At 47.5% G+C, this 15402-nt stretch overlaps 1 long non-coding RNA gene across 1 annotated transcript in view; it reads left to right on the plus strand.

Annotated features, from left to right (window-relative positions):
- The first annotated feature begins 630 nt into the window (after positions 1-630).
- LOC117051509 overlaps positions 631-15402 on the plus strand; it is a 35480-nt gene continuing 20708 nt past the window's right edge. Inside the window, exon 1 of the long non-coding RNA XR_004427190.1 lies at positions 631-966. This is a non-coding gene — a long non-coding RNA (uncharacterized LOC117051509). The remainder of the gene's footprint in view (positions 967-15402) is intronic.

The raw sequence follows: 15402 nt of genomic DNA on the forward strand, positions 1-15402 counted from the left end.
CATACCTTCGCAGGAGTAAATCCTATTGAACTCAGTGGGACTTGTACGAAAGCTCATACCAGGAAAAAACTTAAGTTGGTCTCTAAGGTGCTACTGGAAGGAATTTTTTATTTTGTTTTGTTTTGTCAGTGGGACTTATTTCAGAATGCAGATGCATAGGATTGCATTGTTAAAATCAACATCATAAGCCCCGAAAAATATGCGTATCTCTGGCAAATGAGTCTTGTGATACAGAAATCCCATTTGTGAGGGAATGGGAGGGGGGGAGTTTAACGTAGAAACTTTATATATTTCAGTGAATGGCTTGAGACTTTCTCTTTTTTATTTCTTTTTTAAAAAAGCAGATGTAATCCAGAGATGAGAGTTTGAATTTCAGTGATGGAACTTATTTTAGTGGCAGAATTCTATTAGAAACTGCAAATGCTTCTGGGCTGGCTTCTTGAGGTCATGTCAGTGCCGGAGCCAAAACTTTCTGTGACATCACGGCCATTCCAGCCAATCAGAATGCTGCAAAGGTTTTCCTCAAATTCAGCGGTAGCAGCTGGAAACGAACTGCCTGTTCTCGGCTTGGCACTTTTTGCATGCACTAATCCTATTTTTGTGGGGGGAGGGGGAGGGGGTGAGACGCTGTTTCTCGGTCCTCTTTGCTTCAGGCGTCACGCGGCTTCACCTGCCAGCCCCCGCCTCCATCCATTGGAGCTGCCAAGGTCCGGGAACGCTGCGCCCCGGAGGGAAATGATCGGCGGGACAGCCAGCCAGTGACCACCGCGAACGGTGGACGGAGGGCGTGGCCCATCGCTGGAGTGACGTCAGAAGAGGCAGGTCCCCAGCGGTGCAGGTGGAAAGGGCTCCCGAGAGCGGCTGGCGGAGGGAGAGCGGCTGCTTCTTAAAGGGCGAGGAGTCCTTTAACTCGCCCCTGACTCGCCGGGCTGCTCCGGGCCTGTTTTGCAAAAGTGACCGGCTCAGGTAAGGCCAGGTCCGTGTAAGGGCGGGTGGGAGAGACAGAGCGAGAGAGAGAGAGAGCTGATGGGGTTGGGGTAGAAAGCCATTGCTAAAACGAAGGAGCTTCGTCTTTGGGGTATCCAGGTCTTTGGGGTGGAGCGGAGGAAGAGGAAGAAGGCTCGAAGAAGCCAGTGGATTATAACTTGCAAACCAGAAGAAAGAGGAAAGGGACTCTCTCTCTCTCTCCAGATGAAACGACCACTTTGGAGAGTTGGTGGATTCTGTGATCTAACTGGGCCAGCGCTCTCCCATTATTGCTTCCGCTACTTTTCTCTTTTGCTTGAAGAAGACTGCAGATTTAGGGGGTGATGTGTGTGATGGGTGGTGGGGTGGGGTGAGGAGAGGGGGAATGGGTGAAAACGCGGCCCCCTCCCCCAGGTTGCTGCTGCCTATTATTATTATTATTATTTTATTATTCCGCTTTGGGATTCCTTCGGATGAAAAGCGGCACAGAAGTAGAATCCCATCAGATCAGATCTGGGCGCTCTCCTTTTTCCAAAGCTGTCGAGATTCTCCCGACGCCTGGAATGACTTTGCACATCTCGGCGGCGTTGCGGTGACGTTTCCGTGTTGCCATTACTCAGCAAACGGAGACGCCGAGGCGACCACGCCGCTGGAGAAAACTTCTCGGCTAATAGCGGCTCTCCCGCCGGCTCCTTCCTTCTCCGCCTTGCCCCGCCACCTCCAATTCTCTGCACATGCCAAGTCATCTAAAGGGGAGACTTCCTGCTTTCCCAAACTTTTGCGGACAGGGAGGAGGGACACACACACACACACACACACACACACCTGTTTGTATCCAGAAAGCGATCTCTGCAATGTGCGTCGCCGATCTAGGAAGCCTTGCCCCTCCCCGTGCCCTTAATTAATTTTTTTAAGGTGGAGCTGTTGTGCTTTTGCCTTTTTGTGTGTGCGTGTTTTGGGGATGGGGAGAAGCCCTGTAACACTGCAATGCCGGCAGCTGAGAGGCAGGCGCTTTGCTGGAGGATTTTCCTGGCTTGGGAGTGAAAGATCAGCAGATTCCGGGCATAGAAAGAAGGCTGTGCCAGGGAAGCACTGCGGAATCTCGTCTCTCTCTCTCTCTCTCTCTCTCTCTCTCTCTCTCTCTCTCTCTCTGTCTCCCTCCACTTGCTGGAGAACATCCCTTGTGTGGCTTGCGCACATGCCGGAGCCAACCGAGCCCCACACACAACCAGGGCGGAGGGCAAAGCGCCAGCAGACAAAACAGGGTGAAAGTTTTGCTTGCCTTGAGCAGCACACTGGTTAGTTTTGACTAGCTCTCCTGATCACGTGCAGCCCTGCCGCTGCAGACCCAAGGTTAATGTCATTTGGAACAGTGGGGGAAGAAGTTGGAGAGGGCAGAAGATTTGTGGGTAAGTAAGAGCCTAGGAAGAACCCCGCTGGGGTCAGGCCAGTGACCCATCTAGTCCAGCACCCTTCTGTCACAGTGGGCAACGGGGGAAACCCACAAGCAGGAAGGATCTGACCACAAGAGCACTCTCCTCTTCTGTGGTTTCCATCAACTGGCATTGGAAAATATCGCTGCCTCCCAACTGTGGAGGCAGAACGTAGCCCCCATGGCTAGTAGCCATCGAAAGCCCTCTTTCCTCCATGAATTCGTCCCATCTTCTTCTTTTAAAGCCATCCAGGTTGGTGGTCATTCCTGTCTCCTGTGGCAGCGAGTTCCATAGTTTAGCTATGCTTGTGTGGAGAAGTGCTTCTTTTTTATCTGTCGTGAATCTTACAGCATTCAGTTTCATTGGATCTCCTTGAGTTCTAGTGGTTTGGAAGAGGGACAAAACTTACCTCTACCGACTTTCTCCATCCAGAGACTGTGGCGGGAGGGAGTCTGGCCTCCTTCCTCCTCCCCCTTTCCTTCAAGAATTGGCTGGGCAGCAGGAAGGTGAACTAAGAGGCTGCATTAGGCTGCAGTCCTAAGCGTGGGAGTAAGGGTGGGTGAATCTGTCAATTTTGGTTTCTTTCAGTTTCTCATAGAAAGAGAGAGTTTAGTTCTTTACATTTCCACATCACTTTGTGATTTTTAAAAAAAATATTTTAAAAACCATCCTCATGAAAATTCGTTAGCTTTTTAGCGCAAATGCAGTGAAACAGTAGGTAGAGCAAAAGACAGGTGGAGCTAACTTATTCTGGTTTTGGCCCCTGAATTTTTTCTACAAGGGCAGTGCTGAGCCAGGGCCACCCCCTAGACTGGCTGTAAGCAAGAAGACAGGCAGGCAGGTGGGGGGTGGCAGAAGGTAAACTGGGGCAGGAGCCCATTCACCCTCATGGACCTGCCTCCGCCAGTCTGGGAAGGCAAGACCTGTCCCAACAGCCTCAATGATGGGCTGGAGGAGAGAGCTTGTTTCACCAAAGCCATTGTTGACACACCCCTCCTGAAAATCCCTTCGCTGGTTTCCTTTTTTAAAAAATATCTTTATTAAATTTTGTAATAAAAACAAAAAACCCAATAAACAATCAAACATAAACACAACAATACAACCATATAAGAAACAAACAAAAATAACATACCTACAATAAAAACAAAAAATCTTATTATTATCACTAACATCTATCCTTAACATTGTACGTTGACTTCCTCCTATCTCCTCTTCCTGCGTTCTTTGTCTATCATCTTTAGTAATTTCTAAACATCTTGTAAAAACCTTATTTACTCTTACAATACCTAACTATTAACCTTTGCTGGTTTCCTGTCCCCTCCTGAATCTGTGCAAGGCTTTACCCTTCTTAAAGGTAAAGGGACCCCTGACTCTGGGGTTGTGGCGCTCATCTCGTGTTACTGGCTGAGGGAGCCAGTATACAGCTTCCGGGTCACGTGGCCAGCATGACTAAGCCGCTTCTGGTGAACCAGAGCAGCGCGCGGAAACGCCGTTTACCTTCCTGCTGGGGCAGTACCTATTTATCTACTTGCACATTGACGTGCTTTTGAACTGCTAGGTGGGCAGGAGCTGGGACCGAGCAACGGGAGCTCACCCTGTCGCGGGGATTCGAACCACCGACCTTCTGATCAGCAAGCCCTAGGCTCTGTGGTTTAACCCACAGCCTGACAAATTCTTCCCTGCTGTCCTTGCTCATCCTGTTCTAGAACCCCTAGCCTGCCAAAGGTTTCCTTCTCCTTGAAGCAACCTCACATTTTTATTATTATTATCAACAACGCATTTCTACACAGCCGTCTCAAGGCTATGTGCAATGAAAACGGGCGGGGGGGGGGAGCGGGGAGCTGCTACATTTTGAAAACAAAACTAAAACAATGCAAAATATACCCTCTGGGCAAAGACCCATTTATCCAGCTGGGAAAGCATGTAGGAACAAAAGTGTATTTAATTGTTTCTGCAAAATCGAAAATTCTTTCTAGTAGCACCTTAGAGACCAACTGAGTTTGTTCCTGGTATGAGCTTTTGTGTGCATGCACACTTCTTCAGATACCATGCACACGAAAGCTCATACCAGGAACAAACTCAGTTGGTCTCTAAGGTGCTACTAGAAAGAATTTTCGATTTTGTTTTGACTATGCCAGACCAACACGGCTACCCACCTGTAACTTTATTGTTTCTGGAAAGTGCAGATAGTCAGAGCCTGTCGTATGTTGACAGGAATGCTATTCCACAGAACAGGGGCAACCATAGACTTACTATGGAGCTGGCCAGGAGAAACATTCCTGTAGACTGCCGAGATCTACTGGTTGTACTATAAGGGATAAGGCAGTCTCTCTAGTAACCTGGTCCTGAGCTTTATAGAGCCTTGTATGTTGGTACCAATGCAACCATGAACTTGGCCCGGTGGTAGATTTAAAGCCAGTGCAAATTCCACATGCAAGGTGTTGCATGCTGGCAATAATTTGCCCCTGATGAGCAACCTAACCACCATGTTCTGTATTAGCTGCAGCCTGTGAACCAGCCTCAAGGGTAGCCCCACACAGAGCACATTGCAGTAATCCAACCATGAGGTTGTGCATGCTTTACAATGCACACTTTACCTTGGCATACACATTTTTTGTACATATAACTTGGCTGAGGAACTGCACTGCAAATTCGGAGAGGTATGAATTTTGAAGGGCGGCTTGTGTTTTGGTTTGCATTTTGTTTCAGAATGCAAATTTGGTAGGTTTGCCTTTTAACGAGGCAGTGAAACTTTTTTTGAATGTTGCCAGTCCTAGCGCGGGCGAGAAAGCTTTTAGGCTCCGTTTCAGGCAGCAGAATGTCTTGGCCTGGAACTGTTCCTGATGTGGAGGAGGTGCTAGGAACACCACCACAAATTGCGGTTCCTTCACATACTCTAGTTGTTATAGGAAGAAAAAATAGTTGTTATCTCTGTGTTGCTACACTTGGTGTTCTGTAGGCTATAGGAACGAGCCTGCCTAACTTTCCCAGACCTGTGAGGTGGATTTATTTGGCATGTGCCCTGGGAATTTTAATTTAAAACAATCAAGCCCAAAGAACGTTCATTTGGAATTCCCAGCTTGGGGTAACAAGCATTACTGTTTGTGTAATTATCCTCCACATCCCTCCCAACCTCCATCCCCTGCTTCCTCTAAGACAAAAGAGTTGAATGTCTCAAGAAAATACATATGATACAAAGCTGTACCTTTTTGCCCTGCCTATCCTTAGATCTTGTTTTTATTTGGTGTTTTTTTTAAAAATGCTTTTATACCACTGTGTTGCGGGAGGCAGTGGAGGATAGGGGTGCCTGGCGTGCTCTGGTCCATGGGGTCACGAAGAGTCGGACACGACTGAACAACAACAACAACAACAACAACAACAACAACAACATGCCTCTGAATACCCAGTTGCTGCAGATCCCAAGTGGGGGCTGAGTGCTGTTGCACTCAGGTCTTGTTGGTGATTCTTCCAGGTCCTGCCTCCTGACTTGTCCTCCAATTCTGACTTGCTCTTCAGGAACAGAGTGCCTTACACCATTGGTCCCCCTCGCCATGTAGTGCCTGGTGTCTGAACCAACTCAATGGCTGGATGTGCTAGTTGCTGAGAATCACAACTGGGAAGAGTGCTGGTCCACTCAGGGTCCTGCGGGCAGGTTTCCCACAGGCAACTGGGTGACGACTGTGGGAAAATGGTGCTGGAATCGACGGACCATTGGTCCATTCCTTTCAGTGCTCCAAGAAGACTGGCAAATATGGCTTGAAAAACCACAGTTACAAAAGGCTTTAGCCCGCCCATTAATTTATACCCCCCACTCCATTTGGCCAGCGAACCGTGCTGTAGCAGTATACTGTATAGAATCTGCAGCAAGCAGATCCCGTTTTGCTTATTTCTAGCTAGGGTTTCCTAGGTGGCAAATTTCCAGCCCTGGTATCAAATGGCGAGGCCCCCGTGCATAGGGAGCTGAATGCCAGCGTAGACCCAAACAGACGCAAAAGGTGCCAGGAAGGAATAGGGAGATAAACTAGATTATTCTGGCGCTCTGGAGTCAGCCGTTCCTTTTCCAGACACCCAGGATCAGGTTGCCTGCGATTGCGAGCTCTTGATTTTAACTGTAAAAGTTGTGTGTAATTCAATATTCCAGGGATGGCCCACACACTTTTATTTCCTTGCAACGGAATAGGGATGCTATTGCATTCTGGAAAACTACTCGCCATGTAGCGGCAAAGGCTGGGGCTGGGGGGGTCAGCATGACTGGACGCCTGCCAATGGTTCTGGTGCTTAGAAGGGCCGACTGCTGTCCTAATACTGGGGCTCCTTCTGGGTGTTGCTTCTGCTACTGGATTGGGGGGAGGGCCTGTGTGGTCTCGCTGCAGGTTGCAACCCCCCAGGTTTGTTAGGGCTGGCTTGCCATGTTTCAGAAGAAGTGAAGTAGCAGCCATTTCTTTCCAAAAAGAGCCTCTGTGAAGGGCCACTTAATTCCAGAGGGGTGGTGTGTGACACCAATTTATTCCAGAGTCCAAAATTGCCTAAGGCAGCACTGAATACTCAAGCCACAAACAGAGAGTGAGTGTACTGAGAAAAGCAATGGCCCAGGGCAGTTGGGAACAAAATTTTACAGACACGTATATATGGAATCTTAAAGGTATTAATAGATTTACGGTGGTGAAAGCTTCCATGGACTCGATCCCACAGCACCGGATACATTAAGTGTATGCCCCGTTGGCAGATATTGGTGATGTATCCATACAGCAGCCTTTGCCAACCTGCAGCCCTGGCCAGCGTAGTCGTGCCACCCTTGTTGGATCGATACCTAGCATCTGCTTAAATGCTTCTGATAAAGATATTTATTATTATTTATTTAATTTGTGTATGATGGTAAGTGCTAGAGTGCACAAGGCTAGTGTTTTCTTGAAGAAGTGTATTAAGGCAAGAAGAAGATGGGATTTTGCAAGGATAGACTACTGCAGTGCGTTGTATGTGGTGCTGTCCTTGAAGACTTCAGAAAATTCAGCTAATGCCATGAGATTCCTCATTGGGGTCTGTCAGTGGGAATATACCTCTCTGAGGCAGGGTTCAAAATTCGCCCAGTGCATTTTGCACCTGGCTATCGGCCACTTGTGGCCAAGTGAAGATGCCCGGTTGCCAGGATGGTGCCTGACGTCTCTACCATCTGGAGGTGCATGCCTGGGGATCCTTGGATATTTACTGTTTTCTTCTTCATCTGAAGAAGTGTGCATGCACACGAAAGCTCATACCAAGAAGAAACTTAGTTGGTCTCTAAGGTGCTACTGGAAGGAATTTTTTATTTTATTTTGTTTTGACTATGGCAGACCAACACGGCTACCTACCTGTAACTGTTTTCACACAGTTATGCTAAATCTTGTAGAATTCTATCAGTTATATTTTACCATCAGAAGGAATTTCAGGAACTGAGTCGTATTGAAAAATACAGCTTTTGAGATGTCTGGCCTCAAAATGGCAACTTGCTTCCTGTGGTGATGTGCCTATTTTGAACCTCCCATCTCATGTAGGCTTGGGCTTTCAACACGTTAATCACCACCACCGTTGCCTGTGCAAACTAAAAGGCAAACCTTCCTTGTGATGGTGGGTGAGGCATGGCTCGCTTGTCAGCAGGAAGCTGCTGCCTAGTTTCTGTGCAAAGTGCTCCAAAGTTTACATGAAGAAACTGAGTTTGTTCTTGGTATGAGCTTTCGTGTGCATGCACACTTATTCAGATAGGTTACCAAAGGCAGGGATGGGGAACCTGTGGCCCCCTAGATGTTTCTGTGGCCCCCTAGATGTTTCTGGAGTACAACTCCCATCATCCCTGACCATTGGCTATGTTGGTTGGGGCTGATGGCAGTCTTGCTGGATCACTCCACTGTTAGAGGAAGTATGTCTCTGAATAGGTAAAAAAGGTAAAGGACCCCTGGACGATTAAGTTCAGTCAAAGGCGACTAGGGGGTTGTGGCACTCATCTCACTTTCAGGCCGAGGGAACCTTTCCGGCTCATGTGGCCAGCAGGACTAAACCGTTTCTGGCACAACGGGACACTGTGACGAGTGCCAGAGCGCACGGAAATGCTGTTTACCTTCCCGCCGCAGCGTTCAAACTGCTAGGTTGGCAGGAACTGGGACAGAACAACGGGAGGGTCACCACCGCCGTGCGGATTCAAACCGCTGACCTTCCGATCAGCAAGCCCAAGAGGCTCAGTGGTTTAGACCACAGTGCCAACCGCTCCCCCATGTCTCTGAATACCAGCTGCTAACACTTGCAAGTGGGGCGGTTGCCTGTGTGTTCAGACCCTGCTGTGACTGAGGGGTCCAATTGGCCCCTGTGAGAGCGAGATGCTGTGCTAATTGATCCACTGGCCTCTTCCAGAAACGCACTTCTTACATTCTTGTGAAACTAATAACCCGTAAGCTGCCTCAAGAGGGCTTTGCCCTGCAAGGCAGCTTATAATTACACAGAGATGAATGAATTTGTTAGACTTTAGGGTGCCGCAAGACTCCTTGTTGTTCTTGCTGAAAAATACTAACAGAGGCTGCTCCTCTGGAAATTATACTTGCCCTGAACAGAGCATGTCTAAGCATTGAAAGCAATGGCTTTCGGTTGATGAATGGCATGCTAGCCAATTAATCATTTATTATTATTATTATTTGAGGGAATGGCTTCACCTCCAGGTCCCTGGAGAGTTCAGTCAGAGGTGAGGGTTTGAACCAGGGACTCTCTGATTTGTGGCATATAGGCCCTCTTGGCCTCTGCTCTTCCCTAGATTGATGAAATAAGCGCACATGGCTGCCCACTTTACATTTTCAGGTAGGATGATTTAGAAGGTCTGAATAATAACATCTGTAATGTTAAATTGACATCTGGGGCTTGAAACAAATAAAGTTTCCAAGGCGGAAACGAAAGAAGCTCTCTGAGTCTGTTCTAACCAGATGATGAGCAAACAGAAGCGGGGGGGGGGGGAATGTAGCTTCGATTTTCTAGAACATTCCTGAAGCCTCCTCTGCCTTGGCCCAGAAAGCGATTCCTCATCTGCGGCTCTGGTAGTGCCACTGGTGTGACATGCTGCACCAAGCCACTTTGGCAAGAGCCCAGCCAGACGCAGCAATTGTGTCGGGAAATGTAGCGTGGCCAGCTGCCAAAGCACAAGGGTTGGTGGTGGAGGGCAGTGGAAGCTATTTTCTTGAATGCAGTCCTAATCGATGGAAGGGAAATGGCCCAAAAAAAGAAACAGGCTTGTCATCTAGTTTCTGATCTCTGCCAGCGGACTAATGAAAATGTTTTAAATATTTTATTTCAGTTTTGACTGTATTGCTTGATCGCATTTGTGTTTGTGGCTCCTATGGGAGGAGAGGCAGAGTGTAAGCCTAATAGGTAAATAGATAAGTGCGTTGAGCATTTTTAATCGGCGGGACCAGCAACAAAATGTTCTGGGGTGGAATCCTTCTGTCCTTCTGCCATGTCGTTGATCAGGATACTCCCTTCTTCTCCTCGACTCCCTAGCAGCAACTCCCCCAAAGACCTTGGTGATGAGGACCACCACCGCTGGCATCCAACTGTCTTGAGAGACAATGGAGTACACCTCTGCGGGTGAAGTCAAAACCGCTGCATTGTCAGCACTGAAGTGACTTCCCCAGGGTGCAAGAGTGGGCAGTGTGTTTGGAAGTCCTGGGCTGCCAAGACAACAAGACCCCCTTCTTGGCCTTGTTGATGTGGTCCAAAGGAAAGCAGAGCAATGCATCTGGCACCAGCTGGGCTGCAGGAGTTGCCGGAAGGAGGTGTGCAAGGCCCCATCCAACCGTCTTAGGGACTCCACTCTGGATTTGTGTAGGGTTTCCTCCTTAGCCTTTTCTTCTCCCAGAGATGCCCTGCAAGGCAGTGGAGCCTAGATCAACTTCCTTCTCAAGCTGACGAGCCCCATCTGATCCTCATTTCCTTCTATATCTTGTGCAGAAGTCACCTTCTTGACCATTGGACCTACTATTGATATTGTCCGCTCCATATGGACAAGCAAAAGACGGTGTTGTAGTTCAATGGCACGTTCCAGTTATCCCGCCACACTGGGCTGGATTTAGGTTTGATGAGGCCCTAAGCTACTGAAGGTAATGGGGCCCTTTATATGTCCAGCTGTCCTTTGTCAACAACAAATTGTCGCTGTTTTTGTTTTGAATATATGGTAATTTATGGACCTCATAGGTATCTAAAGCCATTTGCACATAACAAAATATGTATTCTATCAAAGTAATTGTTGAACTGAAATACAATTAAGAAATACAAGAGAGTTGGGCTCTAAGCTATAGCTTGTTTAGCTTATATGTAAATCTGGCACTGCCACCACACCTACCTGCCATTAGGATGAAAATTTCTCCCTAATGTGGGGGACATTCTCCCCCTTCAAGCCTTCCAACCACATGAATGGGTGTGACAGTCTTATTGATGCAAGCTGCGGGGGGGGGGGACTAAACCTCCCCTCCCCACACCAAAGTGACCTGGATTAAAATACATGTAATTAAAGACAAACCAGTGACACGGATATATGCTGTGCACGAAGCTTAATGTGGAACTTGGCTCAAAGCCAGCTCGCAACTCCTTGCCCCAAAATGGTTCGCTTGCCTCAGGGTAGGAATTAACCGTGTCGAAGGAGCAGCTTGCCACCGACCACGAGGAGGTTTCTTGCTTGGCTCTGAGAAATGGCTTGCTCCAAGCTGAGGTGACAGCAGGTGTGTTCCTACCCCTTGCTCGGCACCTGTGGTGAGTCAGCCAAAGAGAAAGAAAGAAAGAAAAGGATTTAAGGCAATTACCTGCTCAGTATGGAGATCTGGCAGGTTTGCTTCTTTGCCCCAGCAGACATTTTTGGGTAGGGTGTGCTACTGTTGTTTGAATCATTCATCCTAATGTAATTAGGAATGAGACCCAGATCTCTTCAAAGCCTTTAGCAATATTTCCCCTCAGGACTGAAGTTGCGGGAGGGGCGGGCGGTGCGTGATGACCGGCGTTTGAATTTTCTGGGAGGGTGGCTGAGGCGAAGGGGTGAAACCCTTTGCCGCTGGTGAACTCAAGCTGCATCACTCCAAAAGATAGGGATTTGCATGACCTGATTTTTATGAATAGATGCAAATTTAGTAATTATTGCTATAATTAAATGGAAATAGGATAGATTATGACCTGTGTGCCAGCTCAGTCTGCTATCCAGGTGCTTCTGTGGAAGGGCAACGTCACGGTCCTCTCATGCTTTCCCTTCTTAGGATGATATATCCAGATGTGAAAGCTATCCATGAACCATCCAGATATGAAAGCTAGGAGCTAAATGGCACCTTAAGCCTAGGTTATGGGCACAACACCGGAATGTCTAGGCACACTTTTTTATATATAAATAACAATAATACAAAGCTGGAAATGAATGAATTGCAGATCAAATATTACGTTCATGTTTCACATGGTCTGCCCACTCCCCTAATATTCTTAAGAAGGTCTCTTCTCCAGTCTTCAGAGAGTAGTTGGAAACGGGGAGGCAGAAAAAGGTCCTCCTTTCCTTTCACTCTGCAGTTTTAATCTGAAATCTTACGCGCAGTACCGCGCCCAGAGCCCAGAAACGGCATGCGCTAATGAAATTCCCTGCCGCAAATACGCCTAGAACAATGGGAGTTTCTGTTAAGTTGAACACTGGATTTGTCTCTCAACCAGACTTAGACCAGGCAGCCTTTCAAAGATATGGCTGTCCTCTTGCAAAACAGGACACAATGTCCATCCTGAAGAAAAGAAGAAGAGTTTGGATTTGATATCCCGCTTTATCACTCCCCTTAAGGAGTCTCAAAGCGGTTAACAATCTCCTTTCCGTTCCTCCCCCACAACAAACACTCTGTGAGGTGAGTGGGGCTGAGAGACTTCAAAGAAGTGTGACTAGCCCAAGGTCACCCAGCAGCTGCATGTGGAGGAGTGGAGACACGAACCCGGTTCCCCAGATTACGAGTCCACCGCTCTTAACCACACTGGCTACACCCTGCTCCATGTCAGTTTCCCAACTGAACCCCACCCCCTCTGGTATTGCTGTTAGCCCTGCTGGGGGTTAATGGACATGAACCTGTTTCTTTCCCTTAGTCAAATCAAACTCTGGATCTGAAGCTTAGGCCAGGAAGGGGGGGGGGGAATCTTTTGCCTTCGAGATGTTGAACTACAACTCCCATCAGCCCTTGCAAGCATGACCAATAGCTGAGGATGATGGAAATAGTAGGCCAGCAACATCTGGAGGCCCAATGGTTTCCCATACCTGTGGCAAAGGAGAGAAGGAGGTGATGTGTGCCCCTTTAAATCTAGACCTCCAGTGCAGCAATAAAAATTGCTAGCACATTTGCAAAGCTAAGCAGGGTCTGGTCCGGTTTAAATTGGATGGGAGACCATGTGTTAAGATTCCTGTATTGCAGGGGGTTGAACCAGATGACTCTCAGGGTATCTTCCAATTATACAAGTCTATGATTCTATTTGTTCTTAGTAGCTTATTCACAGGCATATTGGAGAGCCTCTGAATGAAATCATGTGAACACCCTTCCCTGCTTGTGTATCTGGACTGCATGTAGGACCAGAAGAATAATTACCACCCGCTCAAGTATATTGTTACACCTTTGGCACGATTGATCCCTTTAAAAAATGAATATTGTAAGAACACTACAGAATGAAGCAGCCAGCTATGATACAGAAGATCTATCACATGTACACAAATGTGCAAAATCCAGTTGGTTACATTCACATAATTAACATTCTAGGTTGGGGTGGTGCTGAAGCCGTTTCAGTTCAAACCACAAGCAGTTTGGTAATCGGTTTGGCACATCTCTGGAACTGGTTCAGTTCTTCCTCGTGTGGGGAAACCTGAAAGTGATTCACTCTGATGATTTTGCAAAACAGAGGTGGAGCAAGTTAACTCGGCACAGTATGGCTAAATTACTGTGTGTTAGTGTAAGTTCTAGTAAAATTGGTGAGACTTTACTAATGATAGAAGGCCGCCTTTGTGGCTCCTGTGGGGTTTAAGTTGAATAAAATTTAGGCATAGTTAAAAGGGAACAATTTCTTTTGAGCTCATTTTCCTCTTTCTAGCTCCTCACTGAGTGACTGTTCCTGTTGGGCTAAACCAAAGTATTTGAGTGTTTTTTTTTTTTTTTTGTTTTTGCATGGATGAACATCATGGATGAGCAAAAACACTTGGACCCTGCTCAGAAACAATGCTAAACCACAGTTTAGCATTAGGAGAACGAGTCCTTCTGCTTCCTTCACATGCATCGGGAAGTCAAAACATCCTGTTCTCCTTTTAGGACTTCCCACAGTGCTCTGTGCTGTCCAAGCTCAAGGAACGGTGGTTAGTGAAAACAAACTAGGCTCAAACAATTTTAGCCAGGTTCTGGTTCCTATACATGTATCTGCATGGCTAACATTGCTGGTAACAGGTCCTGCTGCCATTCTGAGAACCTTTGGGCCACTATCCTTCCTTGTGTGCAATGTTGCTTTCCAGAAATGCTTGTTGCGTTGCTTTGCCTTGCGGCATCCACACTCCTTAAACTGCAGCTGTGTTGTAGGAAAGCCTGTTGCAACATCTGATTTGGGAAAGGAAGAAATACCATATAAAGGAAGTATGTTTTCGGATTGCCGTATCAAAAGTGCTGCTGCTGGTTTGCTCGCTGCCACCTTGCATCACGAGCTGATGTGGTGATGCAACTCTCTGGGCTTAAATTACTTTCTCTCGCAGTTGGCAAGCAGCCTTGGCCCAGCTTTTGCCAGCTGGCTGAAGGCAGAAACAGACTGCCGTTTCCTTGTTCACAATGGATTTTTTCGGGTGTTTTACATAATCTGGAACTTGTCAGACTGGCTCTCAGGCCTTGTTTGCCATTGTCCACTGTTCAGAGTTTACCCAACTTCCAGGATTGACTTCCAGCATTGCATACTTGAAAAGGGGGACGATGCAAGCTTCCCAGCCAGCGGGTATGGGTGTGTGGGTGGCAGTTGGCCTAATTATTTTCCAAAGGAACTGTTACTGTGTTTGCCAGAGGTTCAAGCAGCTTCTCGGAGCTCAGCAACGCTCTTGTCCAGGGCTGCGAGGTCTCTCCTATCTTAATGGTTTTTCTTTTGTCTCTCGCCTCTCGATGAGGGAACCCTTAATGGTCAGGTAATGGACAGGCTGTGTTCTTGTGTGTGTGTGTGGGGGGGGTGCCTGCTTGCCTCTGTCTCCAGGATGTATCCGGGCTCTCAAACTGGCTTAATGCACCTTCAGATTCGGAATAGAAGGAATGATGAAGTTGCTCATCTGACCTCCCTCTGACTGTGTCGCTGCTTTATACCAGGACGGGGATAGGTGAGGTGGTGGCCAAGTTGTCACTGCGCAAACACACCGGCGGAGCCAGTCTGGTTGTCCTGCTGGCGTGTTTCCACCATGCTGATCTCGCCTCTCTCCCCTTTCCCCATCCCAGGATGCAGCAGCAACGTAGCTGCAGGGAGGTCAGGTGAGTGATGCAGCCCCCACCATGCTGTCCGGTACTGAAAACAGCCGCAGCAAATGGGATATGACAGTTGCACACAAAATGTGGAGCTGAAGGGGTGGAATATGCAGTTGGTAAACTGGTAATGTTCAGTTGGAATTTTTTTTGGTGGGGGGGATGGAACACATTGTTTGCCTGTCGTTTAAAAGTGTAATAAACACACACAATGTCTAGGATGGCGTGTACAGAAATTACATAAGGACAGGATGCACTTAGTTTCCATATTTAAAACAAACTGCCCAAGCTATATTAAAAACCTGTTCTTTTGAGCTTGAATTTCCTTTTTCACTTTAATTTTCAGGCAGGTAACGCTCCGTCACATCCTTATAGATACCATTAAAGTACTCCTTTTTTTTGGTGCTGGTTAGTTCCTGAGCTAAGGCAGATTCAGAAAGGCATAATTGCTGTATAGTAGACAGATGCCTGTGGGAAACTCAGAAGCAGGACCTGAGGACAAGAGCACTCTCACCTTC

The sequence above is a fragment of the Lacerta agilis genome, chromosome 8 (genome assembly GCF_009819535.1).
Source record: "Lacerta agilis isolate rLacAgi1 chromosome 8, rLacAgi1.pri, whole genome shotgun sequence".
Classification (NCBI taxonomy): domain Eukaryota; kingdom Metazoa; phylum Chordata; class Lepidosauria; order Squamata; family Lacertidae; genus Lacerta; species Lacerta agilis.